Below are 13,506 nucleotides of genomic sequence, written 5' to 3'. Positions count from 1 at the left end.
ACTGTAGCAGCCTTTAAATCCTGGCCGTTGGATCCAGCGCGGGCCGATCCAACGGCTATCGCTAAATCGCATCGGGGCAGACCGGGGGGCGGCACATAAACAATCGGCGAAAGCGCGGGACTGAAATGCTTATAGGCCCTTTCTTTATTTTAATCGGGTCCGGCCCATCGACGATGTCAATTGGCGGATTTAATAAAAAAGGGTTAGCGGACCCGAAATTTATATATGCTGCAGTTTATTATATTTCGGCTCCGCCCCGTCGGAGCCTTCCCTTTTTGTTGTGCAATGCCCCCTTACGGACCCAAAATCCTTTATACGATGCACCTTAATTTTATTTCGGCTCCGCTGGTCGGAGCCATATACATGGGGTGACCGCCGATTACATATGGGCCGTTGATTTGGGGCCCAAAAATGGATGCCTGTGATTAATTCGGCAAGTCGCTATCGGCGGGGACATGGGGCTGCCAAATAGAAACATCGAAATGCGGTGGAACCGATATGCTTTTACCAGTCCACTTTATATGTTTTCGGGTCCGGCCCATCGGCATTATGCCCCATGCCTTGAGACTTAGCCATTTCGCTTATATATGCCACTGCCCCCCTCCCGATAGCAATATTGCATCGGAGGGGGATCAAGTAGATCCTTTTCTCATCGCGGCATGCATTTTATTAAAATGCAAAGGAAACATGAATTCGGAGGAGTTATATATGGTGTTTGAACATATGATTGCCCCCTCCTGATAGCGATATTGCATCGAAGGGGGACCCAAAGGACCCATTTCTCATCGGAGCCATTATTTATTCAAAAATGCAAGTCTTTTGAATTCGGAGGGGTAACCTTTATGCTTTTTCTTGGATTCTAAGACATCGGAAGAGGTCCGATAGCCAAAAAAGGGAGGATTTTATCATTTTTTGAAGGTTTTTCATGGCTTTTGCATGGTTTGCATATTCTTATGCCTTGGAAGGAGTCCAAAGGCACTTAAGAGGAAAGTGATGTGGTTTTGAGAGGGGTTTAGTGGCCAAAGAGGGTTTCATGCCTTATAAAGGCAAACCAAGGTCAAAGGGGTGATTTTTAAACTGAAGGGGAATTATGCAAAGGAATGAGTCCTTATGCACTTGGGAGATAGATAGGGGGGATGAAGGGTTCTATACATTGGAAAGTGTCCAAAATTCATGAGAAGATGGTTTGAGGGGGCAATGAGGGTTCTTGCTGAGTTTCAGATAAACTTAGCAATCCCCAAGGATACATATGGTTATTTTTCAACGAGGGGGGGGGGGATAAGTATATAGGGGAGTTATATACATAGTTTTAGTAGGGGAAGGGGAAATAGATAGGGAGCTACATAATAAAGTTAGTAGTTAACATGACAAAGATGAGAACAAGCGCTAAGTATGATGTCTTAGGCTATCAATGGGGGAAAATGACTGATAGAAGAAGTGTAATCATTCCTTGAATGAAGCAGATCTCCACCAAGGCAAATGATATGGAGAATGATGAATCTAAGAGGTATCAAGCAGATCTTGACCTCTTTGGGGGAAGTTAGTGAGTGATTTGGGGAAAGAGGAAGAAGGGGAGTTAGACATGCCTCGCTTGAAGTCCTCCAACTGAAAAACTGCCTTCAACTTGTGATATGATAGATATAACACTTGACAATATGAGATGGATCACAAGCCATGATTCTGCAACTACAAAGCTACATACTCGACCTACTCACCTAGCATTTTCTCTTCTTTTTGGTTTGGGTGCACTTGAACTAGCATACCCAGCTTTTCATTCTTTCTTCTTGCTGTGCTCCTATCTACTTCTACACTTATTTCAGCCGGGGGCTCAGATTAAGCTGTTGAGCACCCTTGTTTCTCTACCTATCTACAAATCTGCCAAGATTAAGCTGTTTGGACAGATGTTCATTCTCTATATTCTACAACAGGAAATTGAAACCTAGGGAAGCCAAGATTAAGCTGTTTGGCCTTCCCATACTTGAAAACTGATCAAAATGGATTACTCATCAAGACTGGAACAGAGCAGTGGCACTTTAGACTAGCACACTCTCAAGCACACTTCTTTAGCCAACTGTAGCAAATATGGAGCATTGCAGCATGCATAGTTCGACATATTTGGCATGTAAAAATGTCGATCATGAAAGATGATTAACCTGCTGCAGCAGGAGGCTAACAGTGGCTCCACTTGGGGATGGCTTTTCCTTGTGAAAAGCCAAGAACAGCAGGTCAGACTGCCTTGATCCTCTGTAGTTGCTGTTAACTAAAAACTTCTTCTGTGCTGACTGCTAAATGACAGGAACTTTGAGATCTGAACAACACTCTCCTTCAACTGAAATATTGTGAAAAATAAAGCATCGCCTGCTTTCTTCTGTGTGCTTGATATTGCATACACTTTTTCTTGATAACTGCATTTTGAAGTACACACAAAAAGGGAACCAACTGGAGCAACTCCTCTTAATTTTGTCTTTGAACAGGCTGTAGATGTAACACTAAAAACCGCTCCTCTGTTTGATACCATTGACTGAAGAGCTGGTAACCTGAATGCAGCATTTTTAATTGAATTCGTTGTTATAAATAACAACGCTACCCCTTTACCATTGAGTTTATTTTTTAAAATATATCATAACCTGCCTTGTGAACCCTTTGAAGTAAGTTCATAACCGGGGGCAAAATTGATGTGCTTCTCTTTGAAATTCACCTCAAAAGAACAGAGGCTTCGAATGTTGCGCTCCTTTGGCTTCTTTTCTTCGGGACTGCGCTCTTTTCCCAAAACCAATGCAAAGACAGAGCTTTGAAATGGGGGATTTGCGTGGGTTGTGCCTTCAAGCTTTGCTGCGCTGCTCTGCTGTGGTCAATGCTTATGGTAGATTTTTAAAACGGAGGACCTGCGCTGCTCTGCCTCCATAACTTCGCTGCTTGGTTCCAAGCAATCGGATTGCTTACACAAACATAAAAAGAAAGTGCTTATATGTACATGCATTGATATGCAAATATATACATCAGAACCCTGTATCCCTTAGATCACTGGGTCAAGGTAATGCTTCAGCATGCGGCCATTGACAGGGCCCTCTTCAGCTGTGCAGGCATCTAGAGTTTTGAGAAAATATGTATTGTTGCCTTGAATAGCGCTGATGACAAATGGGCCTTTCCACAGAAAGTCAAACTTGGCATGCTTTCCCTTGTCTTCTCGTCGTGAGTCCCACCTTAACACTTTATCGCCAATAAAGAAATCCTCAGCCTTAGTCCTCTTGTCAAACGCCTTCTTTAGCCTTTCTTGTAGCATTTGAGCTCTGTCATACACCTGCTCTCTGGTTTGCTGAAGATGAATGGTCTGATTGATCCTTCGTTGAATATCATTTGGTTCAGCTTGAACCTCCTGCAACAGCTTGATAACAGGAATGCCTAAAGAAGATGGAAATCTGGCCTCCATGCCATATACTAGCTCATAAGGGCTCATCCCAATGGATCTCTTTATTGAAAGTCTGTCTGCCCATAGGGCATTGGTGAGCATTTTATGCCAGTTCTTCTTTTTTTCTTCTAAGGTCTTCTTGATAATACTTATCAGGCTCTTGTTGGATGACTCGGCTAAGCCATTACCTTGAGGGTAATAGGCTGTGGAATGGCCCAAGGTGATATGAAATTTGTGGCAAAAACTGATCATCTTTTTGGATTTGAAAGCAGCGGCATTGTCAGTGATGATCTTCTCAGGGCAGCCAAATCTAGAAAGAATATTGCACTCAAGGAATTGGATAATAATGGTGTCATTGGCTTGCCTACATGGGATGGCCTCAATCCACTTAGTGAAATAATCGGTGGCTGTTAAGATCCACTTATGCTGGCTTGAGGAAGAGGGATGGATTTCTCCAATGAAGTCAAGACCCCATTGTTGAAAAGGCTTCTCAGTTGAGATGGGTTTCAGAGGCAAAGGGAGCAGCTTTTTCTTGCCTTCAAAAATATGGCAATTGTGGCAAACTTCTTTACATCTGCAAACAAAGTGGGACAATAGAAACCAACCCTTAAAATTTTATCAGCAGTGGACTTCCAATATAGATGTCCTCCACAGTCCCCTGCATGGAATTCTTTCATGACATCACTAGTTTCATTCTTGGTCAAGCAATTAAGCAATATACCTTCATGATTTTTCCAAAATAATGCACCATCTAAGACACAAAATTTCAAAGCCTTCATTCTTAAAAATCTCTTCTTGGTCCTGGACAATCTTGGGGGAGCACACAGGTTTAACAATACAAAGCAAATATCAGCATACCATGGGGATTGCAAAAAGGTGTCACTGATCTGTGGAGTCGCCAGCTCCTGTTCATTGTCCAGTTGGTTGATGTCTAAGGCTTTAAAGTTTGTTTCGGACATCAGTTTGGCTAAACCTTGTCCCTTTATCAGCTTGGTTGGTTTTATCTCTATGTCATACTCAAGAATGTTAGCAATCCACTTGCCTCTTTTGCCTTCTAACCCCTCTTGGGTTAATATGTCTTTTACAATAGCATTTGGCACATAAGCAATCACATGTGAATATAAAATATAAATTCGGAATTCCTTGATTGCTTTAACAAGGGCATAGGCTTGCTTCTCCATGATTGGGTATTTCAGGGGGGCATCTCTTAAGGCTCGGCTGAAAAAAGCAATTGGCTTTTCAGCTCCTTGATCATCCTTTTGCAAAAGGACAACAGCTATAGTATTATCAGATGCGAATGAAAATATGATAAAGTCCCTATCAAATTTTGGACTTGTGAGGACTGGGGCTTGAGTTAAGGCTGATTTGATGCCCTCAAATGCTTGCTTGGCCTCTAGAGACCACTTTACCTTGGCGTCTTTCTTGAGCATGTTGTTTAGCATTCTTATTAGCTCAGCCAAGTTTGGAATAAACCTCCTTAGGAAATTGATTTTCCCAAGGAATGCTTGTAATTCTTTTATATTTCTAGGATATGGGATTTGCAATATGGCTTGGATCCTTTCCGGATCAACCCTAATACCATCCTTTGAGATGATATGTCTAAGTAATTTTCCTTCTTCAAGGCCAAAGAGAGACTTCTTGGGATTCAAGGAAATGCCATATTTCCTACATGTGATGAATATTTGCCTTAGGTGCTTGAGGTGTTCTTCATCATATTTGGAAAATGGGGTTAAGTCATCAAGGTAGACAACTAGGAAATCATGGATTTCCTTGGCGAATGCAATGTCCATTGCTCGTTGAAATGTAGCACCAACGTTTTTAAGTCCGAATGGCATTTTTACATACTTAAATGTTCCCCACGGTGTGGTAAAGGCTGTCTTGTCTTGGTCATCCGAGTGAACAAGTATTTGGTTAAAACCTGAGAAGCCATCTAGTAAAGAGATTCTAGATGATCCCACTACTCTCTGCAATATGTGGTCCATTTTGGGCAAAGGATAGTGGTCCTTTAGGGAGACTTGATTTAAATTTCTAAGATCTACACAAAGTCTGATCTCGCTTGACTTCTTTCTTGTGGGAACCAAATTGGAAACCCATTCAGAGAATCTGATGGGTGCTATTATCCCTGCTTCAAACATTCTTTTTACTTCCTTCTCAATCAGTGGGAGAAGGACAGGGTTTATTCTTCTCAGCTTTTGTTTAAATGGTTTCTGATTCGGTTTCAAGGGAATTGTGTGTTGTATTACAGAGGTATCATAGGATTTTAAATCCTCATAGCTCCAGGCAAATACATCTTGGAATTCTTTGAATAAATCAATGTACTTGGGCTTCTGATCAGGAGGCAAAGACTTAGACAGTTTGATCATTTTGGGCTTTTCTGCTGTCCCAATGTTGTGTTCTTCTATAGCAGTGTTTATAGGCTACATTTTTGGCTTTTTGGGCACATCGTTTGCATCAAACATGTCTTCTAGTGGAGTGAGGCCAGCAGGGAGAAAGTTATCTTTTAGATCAATAATCTCGGCCTCTGTTTTGGCTATTTCCTCCAAATGCATTTATTTCAATTCCTCTATGTTTTCATTGCCAAAAACTGTTGGGCTTAGGATCTGTCTGGCTGTTACAGCTTGCTGATTTTCGTTTAATGCTTGTTGTTGTAGGTCCTCCATGGTATCCTCATCAATGTTTAGGCCTGCAAATTCATGCTGTAAGGTAAGAAAATTGTTTATTTGATAATCATCCTCGAACACTTGCCAGTCTTTAATGTTATTTGGGACAGAAGGCCTATGTTTTATTTCAGCAGTGAAATGGTGATTTGGCTCAAAGGGAAGCTTGCATGTACTAGCGAAAGTGGCTAGGCTGTGAGCATGAATGTTATGATTTCTTGAAATCTTGGCAAGCTTGGATTCAGAGAATGCATTGAGTATGTTGGTCGCAGCAGTCCTATAGGCGCTCATTCTGTTGTCATTGGTAACAAAGTTACCTTTCATTTGTTGGATTACTAGGTCGGAGTCACCTAGAATAGACACTTTTGTAGCCCCCAAAGCTTTTAGCAATTTAAGGCCTAATAGGAGAGCCTCATACTCTGCCATGTTGTTGGTGCATCTAAAATTCAGTCTATATGCATGACCTTGTGCATGATTGTTATGAAAATTATGAATCCATACACCTGCCCCTGCCCCTAATTTGTTAACCGATCCGTCAAACTCTAAATACCATGTGATTTCTTGCTTGTGGGTAGTCTCAAGAGTTTGATTCATTTTAGGATTGGGTAGATTTGAAAATTTTGTTTGGGGAAGTTCTTTTGGTATGCTAATTGCATTTGCTGTTGTGACAATTTGTTGAGTATGTGCAACCGATTCTTGATTGATATGTGCTTGCTGCTCTAAAGCCAAAGGCTTGTTATCAGTTAGAGGGCAGCTATCATCATTAAACAAAATAAAAGAATCCATGTCGGAGTGGATTGAATAAATGGGAAAATTTTCAGGCTTGCTCTCACTACTTACCACATATTTCATGAGCGTTTCTCTGTACAGTCTCTTTGGTTTCCCAAAGACAGAAATAGTAGCGTAGGAAAGGTCTAATTGAAGGGATCCTTGGAGCTTTGCTCCCCATGATCTTGATAGGAGCATATCGTACTTTGGTGGGATATCAGCCACCACTATATCCATGAGAATGGTTTTGTTGGGATATTGGACTAAGGAGACACACAAGTCTTTGATGAGGCCTAGACATTTCACTTGACTTGATTCAAATGAGTACAGATCTTTGTAAGGTCCTGTAATGTCAAGGTTGAGTTTTTCCATAACTGCTTTGGGCATAAGATTGTGCGAGGTCCCTGAGTCAAACATAGCGTTGTGCAAAACTTTGTCATGTATATGCAGACTGATATAAAAGGGTGGAACAGGTCCATGTGTTGATTTTCCGTTAACTTCTGGACCAAATAGCAGTTCTGGGGAATCATCCAAAACATTTACATCATCTTTGTTTCCCGGGATTTGAAGTGATCTTTGAATTTGTTGTCTATATACATCGTGTTTGGCGAGTTCTGAAAGAGGGACAGATATCTTGAGTTTTCCAATCTCTGCCTCTAAGTTAAATGGCTTTTCCAGTGGAGTCTTGCTGTTGATAATGGCAGTTTTTTCTTTTTCATTTGCATTCTCGGCAATCTGCTCTTGTTGATCGGCGTTATGGGAAATTTCTGCTTGCGGTTTTACATTTTCAAGAGTGCTTTTTGGGATGCTGTTTGAATTTTCTTTTGAGGAAGGAAGTGGCAGAGGCTGCTCAACAGAAGGCTGAGTGTCTGTTATATCTTCTACAGTCACTTGATGTGGGTTAGGGACAGTTATATCAGCTGGTTCTGTTACAACAGCTTTGTTTTTAATCTTGTTGGGCTGTTTACCTTCTTTTGTCTTGCTAGGCTCAGAGATGTCAATGGTCCTAGTTCTGAGCTTATACTGTTTGTGTACCTCATACACGGCGGTATCATAACCCTGTTTAAAATCAAAAGACTCACTATATTTAGTTTGAAACTCATTACAGTCATGCTGATTTTGGTCTTCTTGGGACAGGAAAGTTTGGTGTTCACCCTTTAGATCCATCAGGTTCATGTGAGTATCCTCTATGGGTTCACTAGAAGTGGACCCTTCTACATAGTTATCTTGAAAAGGGGGTCTAATGTCATGGTCTAGGGTGGTTCTACCAACATTTGTGTTCTGGGTTTTCCTAAAATTTGGGTTCCTTATGGGATTGGACTGCTGTCCTTCCCATGATGCTTTTCTCTCGACGTTTTCTACTCTTTCTCCCAATCTTTGCAGGCCATTGATGATAGCATCAAGCTTTTGGTCAAAGGCTGAGGGTTCTTCTTTAAAGGTGGTTCTTCTTTCCATTCTTGCTCTGTTTCTCTTGGAAATCAAGTTGGCTTCTACGGTAACAACAACATTTTGTGCGTCTGCAAGAGTTGCAGGGGCTCTTTCTTTCAACTGATATGCCATATCAGGGTCAAAGCCATCCGGAAATTTATACAAAGCAAGGTTAGGTGGAGGTCTTAAGTTCTATGGTATTGCATTGTAGACATTGTTGAATCTCGCACAGTACTCTAAAACAGTCTCTTGAGGGCCTCTTTTAATTGTATCATATTCAGCTAGTATGTGCAAGGGGTCTTTCTTCTTCTCCCATCTAGTAGTAAAGGATTGGTATAGCTCATCAGGAGTGGTTATGGAATTTGCAGCAAGTGATCTGAACCAAGTTCTTACATCATCGGTTAGAATCTGAACAAAAATTCTCATTCTTACACTATCATCATCGATTTCATAGCTTTCGAAATAGTCTTGCATCTTTTTGGTATGCTGAATAGCTGTGAAAGGACCGGTGGAATCAAAATGTGTGATTTTAGATTGGTAATCTTGAGGTAAAGCCCCAGCATTGGCAGGCAGTTGCAGGGGTGCATATCTATTAGCCATATTGATGGGGATAAGTGGAACAACGGGGATAAATGGTACAACCGGAGCGACTGGGATAACAGGGATAACTGGGGTAACTGGAACGGCAGTAGTGGTAGCAGTGAATGAGGGTGTGGAAGGAGTGCTTTGAGATGTGGATGATGAAGAAGGGGAAACAGGGGTTGACCGAAATAAGACCTTGACAGGAGTTGGAACAACACTTGGCCGAGCTGTTTCAGAACTCAAGTCAGCAAAATCTTCTTGACTTTCTCGCTTCCTAAGGATCTTCGGGATTAGGTTGGGATTCTCAAAAACAGCTGGAGGGTCCGGATCTGGGTTTGACCTTGTATGTCGTGGGTTCTTTTTAGGAGCCAGCTTCTGAATCCTATTTCTAGTATTTTTATATGGATGTTTCAGTAATAGCAAATGACTAGTCAAAATTCGGGACAACTATCTACAATTTAAACTAGCATGAAGATTGACTGAAGCAGCGTTTATTTACTTCTGTTAATGCAAAGCAAAGAACAGTTTCAAAGGCTTCCTGGCTGGCATTCAGGCTTCATCTGTAGTTTAAAGAGTGGACAACAATTGGAATTGGAAAGTTTGATTTATGGTCTCAGCGAAGCTTTCTTACCTTCTTTGTGAAATCATCTGAGGAAATTCCCCAGTGGAGTCGCCATTATGTTATCACTCAGGTTGTCCTTAAGCTTCGGAAAGGATACGGCCGAGGTAACCACTAACCAACTTTGGACTGCAGGTTCTAGCCCACCTGCAGTCAGAGAGGGCTCTCTCTTTCAGATTTAGCTTTGTTGATGATGATATTAGGCTAGCTATTGAGTTCAAGGGGTTTTGGTTTGTAATTTGGTGGGAAGGAGGATGCTTTCAAACAGAGAGGAAATGCATAGTGTGGTAAGTTTCAAACCATTGGGCATGGAGTCATGGAGTAAGACTGCTGGTGTGTTTTCTTGGTGACAAGAGGAATATGGAGCAAGATAGCTGCATATGAAACAACTTTCAAGGTAAAAGAGATGGGTTGGAGGCTAAGGAATGAGAGGCAACAAAGAATCTCTCAAACAAGTTAGAAAAGGGAAGATGAATGAACTCTATCTAGGAGCAGCTAAAAATTCTTAGACAACAGCCATTCATATGTGAAATAGATTAAACATGAGCCATAAAGGAATTCATATTTATGCCTAAATCAAGGAGAAAACATAAAGAGCCACAGAAACTGAGCATAGAGTGCAGCTAAGCAAATTCTAAGCCAATCTTTTGTTCTGTGACTTGAGCATGCATGAAAATGAGATAACAAAGGTCAGAGACACTTATTGATCCATATAGCAGCACATGAATTCCATCATCCACTCTTCAACCATTAACAACACATCAAACAGTCCATCCTCCAAGCTTTTAGCAGTCTTTGATTAAAGAAAACATATCAGATACAGAGCGAGTCTCTAGAGGAGTCATACAACCAACCAACCCTTAGAACAGTGCAGAGGGTGGTATATATAGAAGAAATAGCTACAGACTTCCCTTAAACAGGTGTCAAGGGGAAAAATATCCCAAAAAATATCTCTGAAAACAGATCAAAAGAGATATGTGGAATCACTATCTTTGAACCTAATCTATGCTGGAAATAAATGCATGAAACATCAGAAACAGCTCTGCTGGGGCAGCTGGCATCTCAAGTCATGTAGACCAGGACTGCGCATGAGGCAGCAGCCTCAAAAATGAGTGGAGAGAGGTCCTCGAGCCGTGTGCTAGCCTCATGGCCATAACTGTGCATGGGCTGAGCAACGCCGCCCCAAAATGTGGCCTCATACAATGTTTTTGCAATAAATCTGCTTTGAAATCCTTTATCTGTGCCTTCAAGTGGTCTTGCTGCCTTAAATGGCAAAAGTTGCAAGTTGGTGAGCCATTACAGCTCAATGATGCTTTGTTGAATCTGCTGGGGCCCCTTTTCCTTCATTTGCCTTGGAAAATCTTCACTGATACACTCTGCTGCTTCCCGATATTCTTTGGCACGCACCTGGGCTATCTTGGCTTCAAAAATGCACTTAAACTGTCAAATCAACACTTACTGGCTGCTGATCAGCCCAAATATCTGCTGTGAGGCCTTCTGCCGCTTTTGGGTGGTTGTCGGCCCTTGGCCGACTCAATATGCTTTAGCAACACTTAAAATCACGAACTGGATGAGTAAAGGGTCATTGAAGGCCTGCTGCGGTGAAAACCTGCTATTTGGGGCAATTTGGGCCTGGAGCGATCCAAGAATGGCCTGAGAAAACCATGTTTTCTTTATACCTGGGCGGGCACGGGCGCCGCACACAAAACCTTTGAAAACGGCCCATTTCCGAATAACACAGAAAATGTGCCAAAAACATGAAATTTTAATGAAAAATTGGCTTTTGGCGGGCACTGTAGCAGCCTTTAAATCCTGGCCGTTGGATCCGGCGCGGGCCGCTAAATTGCATCATGGCGGATCGGGGGGCGGCACATAAACAATCGGCAAAAGCGCGGACCCAAAATGCTTATAGGCCCTTTCTTTATTTCAATCGGGTCCGGCCCATCGGCGATGTCAATCGGCGGAATTAATAAAAAAGGGTTAGCGGACCTGAAATCTATATATGCTGTAGTTTATTATATTTTGGCTCCGCCACATCGGAGCCTTCCCTTTTCGCTGTGCAATGCCCCCTTACGGACCCGAAATCCTTTACACGCCGCGCCTTAATTTTATTTCGGCTCCGCTGGTCGGAGCCATATACATGGGGTGACCACCGATTACATATGGGCCGTTGATTTGGGGCCCAAAAATGGATGGCTGTGATTAATTCGGCAATTCGCTATCGGCGGGGACATGGGGCTGCCAAATAGAAACGCCGAAATGTGGCGGACCCGATATGCTTTTACCAGTCCACTTTATATGTTTTCGGGTCCGGCCCATCGACATTATGCCCCATGCCTTGAGACTTAGCCATTTCGCTTATATATGCCACTGCCCCCTCCCGATAGCGATATCGCATCGGAGGGGGATCAAATAGATCCTTTTCTCATCCGGGCATGCATTTTATTAAAATGCAAAGGAAACATGAATTCGGAGGAGTTATATATGGTGTTTGAACATATGATTGCCCCCTCCCGATAGCGATATCGCATCGGAGGGGGACCCAAAGGACCCATTTCTCATCGGAGCCATTATTTATTCAAAAATGTAAGTCTTTTGAATTCGGAGGGGGTAACCTTTATGCTTTTTCTTGGATTCTAAGGCATCGGAAGAGGTCCGATAGCCAAAAAAGGGAGGATTTTATCATTTTTTGAAGGTTTTTCGTGGTTTTTGCATGGTTTGCATATTCTTATGCCTTGGAAGGAGTCCAAAGGCACTTAGGAGGAAAGTGATGTGGTTTTGAGAGGGGTTTAGTGGCCAAAGAGGGTTTCATGCCTTATAAAGGCAAACCAAGGTCAAAGGGGTGATTTTTAAACATGTGAAGGGGAATTATGCAAAGGAATGAGTCCTTATGCACTTGGGAGATAGTTAGGGGGGATGAAGGGTTCTATGCATTGGAAAGTGTCCAAAATGCATGAGAAGATGGTTTGAGGGGGCAATGAGGGTTCTTGCTGAGTTTCAGATAAACTTAGCAATCCCCAAGGATACATATGGTTATTTTTCAACCAGGGGGAGGGATAAGTATATAGGGGAGTTATATACATAGTTTTAGTAGGGGAAGGGGAAATAGATAGGGAGCTACATAATAAAGTTAGTAGTTAACATGAAAAGATGAGAACAAGTGCTAAGTATGATGTCTTAGGCTATCAATGGGGGAAAATGACTGATAGAAGAAGTGTAAGCATTCCTTGAGTGAAGCAGATCTCCACCAAGGCAAATGATATGGAGAATGATGAATCTAAGAGGTATCAAGCAGATCTTGACCTCTTTGGGGGAAGTTAGTGAGTGATTTGGGGAAAGAGGAAGAAGGGGAGTTAGACATGCCTCACTTGAAGTCCTCCAACTGAACAACTGCCTTCAACTTGTGATATGATAGATATAACACTTGACAATATGAGATGGATCACAAGCCATGATTCTGCAACTACAAAGCTACCTACCCGACCTACTCACCTAGCATTTTCTCTTCTTTTTGGTTTGGGTGCACTTGAACTAGCATACCCATCTTTTCATTCTTTCTTCTTGCTGTGCTCCTATATACTTCTACACTTATTTCAGCCGGGGGCTCAGATTAAGCTGTTGAGCACCCTTGTTTCTCTACCTATCTACAAATTTGCCAAGATTAAGTTGTTTGGACAGATGTTCATTCTCTATATTCTACAACAGGAAATTGAAACCTAGGGAAGCCAAGATTAAGCTGTTTGGCCTTCCCATACTTGAAAACTGATCAAAATGGATTACTCATCAAGACTGGAACAGAGCAGTGGCACTTTAGACTAGCACACTCTCAAGCACACTTCTTTAGCCAACTGTAGCAAATATGGAGCATTGCAGCATGCATAGTTTGACATATTTGGCATGTAAAAATGTCGATCATGAAAGATGATTAACCTGCTACAGCAGGAGGCTAACAGAGTTAACAGTCAGTTGATGCATGCATGCACTCAACTAGTGTACTCTAGTTAGCTGAAGATTCCCTCATCAGAAACTCATGCATGTCTATT

This window comes from Pinus tabuliformis, chromosome 6 (assembly GCF_031772625.1).
Source record: "Pinus tabuliformis cultivar Carrire ecotype Pingquan chromosome 6, CPIR1, whole genome shotgun sequence".
In the NCBI taxonomy this organism is placed as follows: domain Eukaryota; kingdom Viridiplantae; phylum Streptophyta; class Pinopsida; order Pinales; family Pinaceae; genus Pinus; species Pinus tabuliformis.
The sequence above is the reverse complement of the archived record's forward strand: the minus strand, read 5'-3'. Positions refer to the sequence as shown.